Genomic DNA, 9768 nt, shown 5'->3' on the forward strand with positions numbered 1-9768 from the left:
TCCTGTCCCATCCCATCCTGTGGAACCTGGGTTGGCCATGACTTGCACTCGCTGACTGTATGTGGTAGAAGCCACACCAGAGCCAGGTCTTAAGAGGCCTGGAGTGAGCAGATAGCGTAATGGTTACATTGCTGGACTCCCACATAGTCAACCACATTTGGAGTCCTGAACCCGGGGCTTAAAACTCACACTGTGCACATGTGCTTGTGTGCCCAAACTCCTGAAAGGACAATAGAGGAGAAGGGACTGTGGCATGGCCATCCCCCCTGGGGGGTGATTTCTCACTTTCTGTTGCTCTTTCTCTCTGGCAAAATACACGTGCCCTATAACAAAAACCTATTAAAAAATAATAATAATAAATAAAAATGGCCCTGCTATGGGGAGAAGTCGCATGGAGGAACACTGAAATCCTGGCCAGGATTACACCTCCCAGAAGTGCCAGGTGCCTTGGTGGCACCACCTGATGTATTTCACACATGTGTGTTTATTTGTTGTTTATTGTTTCTTCTCAACACTCCCTCCCCCAGCGCACACCAGAACCGAGGGCAGGAGCATCACTTTGCTCCCCAGCACTGCTTCCTGGGGATACCCAGTAACTACCAGCTCGTGAGCAGAGCAAGTTGCAGGGTGCTTGGCTCATGGGGAACCCCAGAGAACGTTGCCATGGGGAGTCTGGGTGGCCCTGGGGACTCCTGCCGGTGGGCAGTCAACATCCCCAGACTCCCTGATGCCATGAGAGGATGGAAGCTGCCCTCTTGCCTGGGCGGGCAGGCAGAGCCCGTGACCAGCACCTGTGGCAGAGACATTAGCTGCATCTCATTTGTCTCCTCAGTTCTTCTTCTGCTTCTCTAACTCTCAAATGCTCCCTTAATTGGCCATTTGGCCCCTAAATTAGGGGCGATTAGGATCAACCCCCAAGCAGCATTTCAGATGGCAGCCAGGGTCTGAAGCCTCTCATCAGGGTCCTGGGGGTCCTCCAACTTGGTCAAGTAAAGGTCAGCCCTCTGGCCTGGCATGGGTGCCTGGGTAACCTCTGACCCTCAGCTCTTAAACCTGACCCTGGAGAGTCAGACCTGAGGGACTAGGCGCAAAGGGCCTACTAGGGAGTGCCCAGTGATGCGGCGGGGCGACGGCCCCACAGATGCCTGGGAACTCAGAAAGTCTCCCTGCACCCGGTATGCCCCTGATAGTTCTCCGTTGGACCTCCCCCCATAGACATAGCTCCCTACCAGGGCCACAGCTCCCCACCAGGGCCACGGCACCCTCTGTCATGGGTGCGAGGCTCAGCTTGCAGGAGGGAGGTACTCCTGCTACTAGGCTCCACCCCCCACTGCTCTATGGACCTGGCTGGCAAGTCTACAGATTTCTACAAGCCTCAGTCTCCTCAACTGCAAACAGGGATTGCCACCATGCCACCATGTTGTCCTGTTGTTCTGAGGGTTATATGACCCAGTGGATGTGCTGTTCTTTTTATACCTGGGCAAGAGAATCCCAGAGCTCTGCAGGCCAGCTGAACACACCAGGCTGAAGAAGCCCACTTGAGCTTAACTGGCCCAGGGAACATCCAAGATCCAGAAACCACTAGTAGCAGCCAAGCCTGAGGGCCCTGTTCAGCCCAGAACTCCCATCTGCCTGTGCCTTTGGCATGATGTCATCTTCCCTCCCACCTCCACTTCTTGCACCTGTCACTCCAGCCACAGGACATCCCCAACCCCTCACTCCCTAACCTTTCACTGTCATCAGCTGGGGAAGGGTCAGGCCCCTCAGTCCCCAGAGTATAACTCCTCTGATCACTCTGCTCACTCTGTTCTGGGCCCATCCTTCTGGGCCTGCCCCACTCGTCTGGAGAGTCCTTGAGTACAGGCAGGGCTGGTACCATGCCGTTGATGGGCAGGTGGAACTCACGCCTGCTCTCTGTGCCCCCTTCTCCCCCCCCCCCCCCCCTCCTGCCCCCTGTCCCCCCAGCCACAGGACATCCCCAACCCCCTCACTCCCTAACCTTTCACTGTCATCAGCTGGGGAAGGGTCAGGCCCCTCAGTCCCCAGAGTATAACTCCTCTGATCACTCTGCTCACTCTGTTCTGGGCCCATCCTTCTGGGCCTGCCCCACTCGTCTGGAGAGTCCTTGAGTACAGGCAGGGCTGGTACCATGCCGTTGATGGGCAGGTGGAACTCACGCCTGCTCTCTGTGCCCCCTGGGCCTGGCCTGGACATCAGGCTGCCTCCTGGGAGCAGGAGGAAGAGGGTGTATACTTTGGCATCAGAGTCAGCTCTCTACTGGAGAGAGACCAGGAACCTGGGCCTGGCCCCAGCACTCATTTAACTACCACCATGGAGGACAGTCAGTAAAGCAGTGAAGGACCAAGTGGCTGTGTGGCTTCTGAGCTGGCACAGGAGAAACACCTGACACAATGCTCTGTCAACCTCAGAAACAAGAAAGCCCAGGGAAGACATGCACAAGGGCAGGGCTTTCCAGGTGGCAGGAGGAGACCTGCCTCCCAGACCTGCCTGGCTGTGACCCAGATAAGGCTTACCTTCCTCTCTGGGCCTCAGTTTCCCACCAGAAACACAGGAGTCCTTCCCCCGTGGTGGATGAGCTTGGAGGGTTCTCTCCATTCTTTAACACACACAGTAGGTGGGCCACAGCACAGAGTCAGGGTCTCTAGCTCCCCTGGGGGTCATGAGGATGGACATTCTTGCATGCACTACAGGTCGAGAACAGGTGTTAGCCAGCACCCATTTGGTTACTGCAAATCTAAACCGTTCCCGGGCCACGCCCAGTGCCAACGCTCTGTTCCCTCTGCTGGCTTATTAACACCTGGACGATGCATGCACTTGATGTGGCCCCTCTGATGTGCGTGTGATCTGAGAGCCCAGTCCCCTTTGCTGCAGCCTGAGGGCCTCACTCCAGCATCTAGGCAGAGGTCCCAGCAAGGCAGGTGCCTGTTCCACCCACACGGTGCTGCATGGTACCCACCCCCGTCCTGTCCCACTGCAGTCTCCCCCTGCATTCACCTTTAATCCAGGTGTCCCAGAGACCAGAGGCCATCACCCTGTGGAATGCCGCACCTCTGAAAAGTAACAGCCCCCAATGAACTGGCCCGGTGTTCCTGGCCTCCCAGCTGCCTCCCACCTCTGGGCAATTTATGGGGTCATGAACCATCTCGAGGGTGCAATTCCCTGCCCTGGTGCCAATTGGCCCCCAAAGTGCTTTACAACCTGCTTGTAGCAGCGAGAAGGAGCAGGCCCCTGGGACAGCCCCAAAGCCCTGGTGGCCCCGCCATTTGGCACCCAGGTCAGGCAGGCAGGGAAGCTACCCCAAGCCCAGGCAGGGTGACAGCAGTTTTCTTCCAACTGTGCAGATTTTCTACTGCATTGTTAGAAGTCATAAAAAAGGTGGTTTTTGAAGTACGGCCATCTGAGTGATGCTCATGGCTCTTCAGAAGGATAGGGGCCCAAATCTTCATTTCTGTCTGGGTTAACAAGATCAGCCTCTCTGAGCTTCAAGGTGTGAAAAGAGAAGAATAAATGCTACTTTTGTTGTGAGGATGAAATTAGATGACAGTTGTCAAACAATGGAGCATCAAATGCTTGATGAATGGTTACAATTGTATTAACACAAAAGTGGAAATTACCCCAAATCTCACCTTCCAGAGATCGGATGGCTATCTTGCCATCTCTCCTTAACTTCTTCCATTGTGGAAAACAAAAGTTTTTTTTTAAAGAATTATTTATGTATTGGGTTGTTGGAAAAGTCATGATGCATTTTTCTAGAATAAAATAGATCATGACTTTTCCAACAACCCAATAATTTTATTCATTGTTAATATTTTTAAATTTTGCTATAGGGTATGTGTGCTCACTAGAGAGAGACAGAGAAAGAGAGAGAGAGGGAAGGTGAGAAAGCAAGCTGCCAGGTCTGGGACTCGAACCATTATTGGCCATGTGGGAGTTCAGTGCCTTAGCCATCATGGCACCTGCTGGCCCCATTTTGGAAAATTTTATCCATGCTGAAAAGTTCACAGAAGGCACATGGCAGATTCAGAAACAGTTTTAAAGCAGATACACATAGAACCAACAGCCGCCCCAGACACAGATCGCATCTGCAGGCAGAAGACTCCCTCATGCCCTTTCCAGTCCCAGCCCTCGTTCCTCTCCTAGAAGGAGCCACCTTCCGACCTTTTCTTGCTTCCTTTATAGTTTTACTTCCTTTGTAGTTTCTTTACAGGGAATGTCCTTCAGCTTTTGTCCTGTGTGCATGTCCTGCCTTTTCCCGCTTCGTTGTATTTGTGCCATGAGTTTGTGTCAATGGCGAATGTGCAGTTCATTCACACTTCTTTGCTCTGTGGTACTCCATGCCTAGAATGTGCCTCCGTCTATTCATCCACCCCAAGCTCATCTCCCGGGGGGAATGACCTCACCACAATCCCTCCTCCCTTCTCCTTGGGATTTGCGACAAGCACTCACACTCACCTGACATGTTTTTTAAGCTGCTGGGTCCGGGACTCAAACCGTGTAGTTGGCCATGTAGATCCAGCCCCTGGAGAGACACACTTGGTGGTGTGAGGGAACAGATTCAGCAGTCAGAACACTGGGCCTTCGATATTGCCAAGTGATCACAGCCTGTTCTGTTCTGTTTTGGTTTTGAAACAATTACCATTTTCCCCCTGTGATAGACCCGCCACAGGGTCTGGTCACGCTGTGATCCCCTTCCTCCAGTCCTTCAGCCCATTGGATCTTGGGCAGTTTGTTTTAGGGAGACCTGGCTGGGGATTTGAACCACAGTCACCATGTGGGATCTAGCTTCTCTTGAGCAACGCCCCACCACTGCCCTGTAGAGCCAACCCCTGCCCTATTTTTTAAATTTTTACATTTATTTATTTATTTATTTATTTATTTATTTATTTATTTTCCATAGTAGAGAGAGACAGCAAGAGGGGAAGTAAGAAATCTCCTCCCCAGGGATTATGGCCACAATGTACTTCTTTCTCCTCCATTCTCCGCTAGGGATTTTGGACATGAATGCACACACACCTGGTGTGATTTTCAAGCCGCCGAGTCTGAGATTGGAACCATGATCGGCCATGTGAGAGTCCAACATCTTAGCCACCATACGCATACAAATAGATCTTCTGAAAGTGAAAGCAAGGCCAGTATACACCCACATAGATGTAAAACAAAACGACTCCACTACAAATACTTGTGTTTGCTAAGAAGACACACACATATACACCAAAGATCTGTTTGCAGGACTGGCAGGTGGCATGATGGTTAAAGGTGCTGGACTCCCACATGGCTGACTATGGTTTGAGACCCAGACCTGGTGACTTGCTTTCTCATTTTCCCTCTCTTTCTCTGTCTCTCTCTGATCAAACTGGAAAATAATAATAATAATAACAAATGAAATTAAATAAAATAATTCTTAAAAAAAAAAGAAAAAAGATCCGTGGGGCCGGCAAGAGGCGTGGTGGTTAAGGGCGCTAGACTCACATGGCTGACCACAGTTCAAGTCCCAGATCTGGCAGCTTGCCTTTTCACTTTCCCTCTCTCTCTGGTCAAATTTAAATAAATAAATAAATAAATAGAATTTTTAAAAATTCGTAAAAAAAAAATCTGTTTGCAACAGGTCTACTGAGAATGGGGAGGAGGGTACTTTTAAGCTTCATTTTAAACCTTTCTTTGTTGTTTAATTATGTCATATTAGGCATGTTTGTTTCATAATCAAAACATGCTCATCTGATAGGTGGCATTCTGAAGCCCAGCTTTATAAATGCTCTGAACATCTTTGTGAGCAAACGTACTTTGCTACCACACAGTCGCTTACAGTTTGAGTGCCAAACTGTCCCCTGAGGTTGGACACTGACATTGGTTCCAACGTCTCTCTATGATAAAGAAGAGTATAACTAGGCCATAGTGGTTAACGTGGCTGGATCTTCCATGGCTGCTTCATGGTTTGAGTCCTGGACTCAGCAGCTTTAAAACCATGCCAGGTGTGTCTGCATGCATGCCCAAAACCCAGGGAAGGGAATGGAGAAGGGATTGTGGTGTGGCCATCCCCTCTGAGGTGCTTTCTCACTTTCCCTCTCTCATTCTCTCTGTGTCTCTAGCAAGCGCATGTCATGCTACAGCAAACACACACACACACACACACACACACACACACACATGTAACAAGTTTACCCAGACATACATTTTTACATACTTTAGTAACCTTCCCCACTTCTCTTCAACTATTTTTTTTTCCTTTTTAATTTACTAGAAGATATATGCACTCTCCAGAGAGAGACAGAGAAAAAGAAAGGGTTCCGTCCTAGATCTAAGTCCCTGTACAGGCTCTTCTGCATCAGGGTCTCTATTCTCAGTCACATGGTCTCCCCCAGCTGCCCAGAGCCCAGGCACAGAGGGGCTCTGGAAAACACACCCACAATTATCTTTTACTTTCTGGAAGTACAGGAAGGTGGGCAGCCTCACCTCTGATGATATGCCCATGCCTATGCCAAAAGCAGTTTACCTATACCTGGGCTGGCCTGGAGCTCAGCAAAGTTTTCCTTCCTCCAAAAGCTCATTCCCAGGACCATTAGGTGGTGTGGTAGTTAAGGCACTGGACTCCCACATGGCCAACCGCATTTCAAATCTTGGGCCTGGTGTCTTGTTTTCTCACTTCCCTCTCTCTCTGTCTTTGTCTCTCTCTGGTGAGCACATGTGCCTGATAGCAACCTTAATATATAGACACAATAATAATAAATTAAATTAAATTAAATAATTCTTTACAAAAACGTTCATTCCCTGCCCCACCCCTCTTTTTCTTTTCTTTTCTTTTTTTAACATTTACATATGTATGTATGTATGTATGTATTTACTGTCACTTTCAAGCCTCCTGGTCTGGGACTCAAACCGCTGTCAGCCATGTGGGAATCCGGCACCTTAACCACCACACCATCTGCTGTTCCCGGAACCACCCCTTTTCATTAAAATGTTTCTCTTTTTTTTTTTTCACTCATAATAGTGCACATGTGTGCGCATGAGAGAGGAAGAGAAAGAGAGAGAGAGAGAGAGAGGGCCCACAGGTGGCGTAGTGGTTAAGGTGCTGGATTCTCATATGGTGGACCATGGTTTGAGTCCTGAACGTGGTGGCTTGCTTTCTCATACTCCCTTTCTTTCTCTCTCTCTCTCTCTGTCTCTCTCTGATCAGATTTAAAATAATAATAATAAATAAAATAATTGTTTAAAAAAGAGAGAGACATGAGTCCTCTCCACAAGTTTCAGCCACACTGCAATCCTCTTCCTCCTGTCCTCCAGCCCAGCAGATCTTCAGCACTTGCAAGTGTGCCCAGCATGTTTCAGGATGACTGGACTGAGGGTTCGAACCATGGTCACTGTGTGGGATCTGGCTTCTCTTGAGCAGTGCATTACCTCTGCACCCCAGAGCCAACCCCCGCACCACTCCACTCCCGCTTCCCTCATGCCACAAATATTTATTGAGCATCTGCAACGTGCCAAGTACTGCGCGGGGTGCTGAGCAACAGTGGCATTCAGCGTGGGCAAGGCTTCTGCCTGCCCCTGTGAGGTGACAGTCACACACGGGAAAAGCACTCGAAGTACACACAAAGAAAGAAGTCGCGTTGTATCGGAGCTCAAAGTCAGGCAGTCTCGTGCCCGTTCCCTCCCCCACTTTACCCTTTACTGAACCACCAGTTACCTGGGCAGGGCCGCCATATTACACCACCGACTGTTCAATGCTGGATCAGGGCAGTGCACAGCCTGTGCTACTGTGCACAGAAGCCTTGAACCAGTCCCCAGCCCAGCCTGGCTGCTTTGTCTCACAGAGTCCAGCCAAGCTGATAAATAAAGGCTCCTAAGGGTTGAGTGTTTTCTGACCCACCCTTTTTAGAAGTTTCTACATCATAGAAGAAGCCCTTAGAAAGGGCGATGTTTATAACCTGTCTGGTTCTTAGAGGCACACACACAGATGGAATGAGCCAACTGTGCTAGGTGTCTCTGTGCAGAGTTCCATTATTCGGCAGGCAGCCCTGTTTTACAAACGAGGACACAGAGGCTCAGAGAGGACAAGCAATGCAAGCAGGTCAATGTCAGACCCAGGGCACAGTGCTGTGCTGGCCCATGAGTAAGGCAGCTCCTGATCTGTAAGGGGGGGGTCCCCCTTCCCCTTTGTCTGAACCACAGGAGGCAGCCCCCAATTTGTTCCCTGCCCATTAACAGCCCCAACCTCTGAACCATCCTGGGCGTCAAGGAATTAGAGCAGAGACATGCCACCTTTTGGGAGCTGACACCCCTATTCTTATTCCATTTCACCCCGCCTCCCTTGGTCCCTCCAAGTGTCAGCTGGCAAACATCTGTCCTGTAAATCAAAGCGCTTAAGGACTCGCCAGGTTTGACAGGTCTCTGAGAATTTCATGGAGCCCTTTGGAGAAGACACCATCGGGGGCTGCAAAAGCATTTGGAAAAGTTAAAAGGCTCCTTCGCAAGCACAAAGTGGCCCAGAGAGCTCGGCTTCAAGAGGTCACAGCCCCCGGGCAGTGGAGCGGGTGGACAAGGGAGTGGTGGATTCCATCCGAGAGGGCAGCGCCTCTGACCCTCTAAGGAAAACATCGGGAAGGTTCCGGCTGGGCGAGCCTGAGTAGACAGCCATTGTGCGAGAGCCCCGGGGATTTGTTTGGGAGGAAGGTGACGGTTGCGGACGTGTTCGACAGTGCTGTCTGCACACCTTTGACCACTGGGGCTGCACTGCCGTCCCCGCATGTGGTCACCGATGCTGACTGATGGGAGTCACTCAACCACGCCGCCTGGCTCCTTTGTCTGCGGCCTGGGTTAGCTATTCTACCGTGTGCTGGCAGAATAGCTTCTCTGTTGTGGTTATAAAAGTGATCCATTTCCAGTGTAGGAACTGTAGGGAAGCGAGATATATAAAAATAAGGAATAAAATGAGTGAATTCTCTTCCCTTTTTTTTTTTTTTTAAAAAAAAGTACTTCTATCTCTGTTTTTGATCTTTCCTCTTTTTTTTCTTTTTTTTTTCCCTCTTCCTTGTTGCCTTTACAAATTCAGTTTTACTCTAGGATGGGCTTTTGCATTTTGCCTCAGGGGGTGACAGTTTTGGTGGAGGGCATGGTTATTTGGATGTACCTTATTCATTTAACCTTGTGTTAAATAGTTAGCATTTTTATTTGTTTAGCTTTTTTTTCTTGTTAGAAAGATTTCGACTATAGGATGCATGTGCTCATCAGAGGCACAGACAGAGAGAAAGGGAAAATAAGAAATCACCTCCCTCCAGAGGGATAGCCATGCCACAATCCCTTCTTCATTCTTCTCTCAGGATTTTGAGCATACAGGTGCATGCACCTGGCATGAGTTTCAAGCCACTGGGTCCAGGACTTGAACCACAGTCAGCCATGTGGGAGTCCAGCTCCATAGCTACCATACCACCTGCTAGCCCCACAGTTAGCTTTTCTTAACCTGTCACCTCATCTACACAAGGAATCAAAACTGTGACCTCTGCTGAATCCAGCTCACTGCCTGTTTATTTATTATTTTAATAACTATTTATTTTAATTTTTATTTATTCATTCATTGATTTTTAATTTGACCAGAGAGAGACAGAGGGTGAGAGTGAGAGAGAGAGGAAGTGAGAAAGCAAGCCACCAGGTCCAGGACTCGAACCCCAGTTGGCCATGTGAGAGTGTCCAGTGCCTTAACCACCACGCCACCTGCTGGTCCCAGCTGTGAGATTTAAAAAAAATTTTTTTTTTTTA

The 9768-nt window shown here is 49.5% G+C and overlaps 1 protein-coding gene across 1 annotated transcript in view; it reads left to right on the forward strand.

Moving 5' to 3' along the window:
* FGF19 (fibroblast growth factor 19) overlaps window positions 1-9768 on the forward strand; it is a 76446-nt gene that overhangs the window by 41826 nt on the left and 24852 nt on the right. The window lies entirely within an intron of this gene.

This window comes from Tupaia chinensis, unplaced genomic scaffold (genome assembly GCF_000334495.1).
Source record: "Tupaia chinensis unplaced genomic scaffold, TupChi_1.0 Scaffold149501_1, whole genome shotgun sequence".
In the NCBI taxonomy this organism is placed as follows: Eukaryota; Metazoa; Chordata; class Mammalia; order Scandentia; family Tupaiidae; genus Tupaia; species Tupaia belangeri.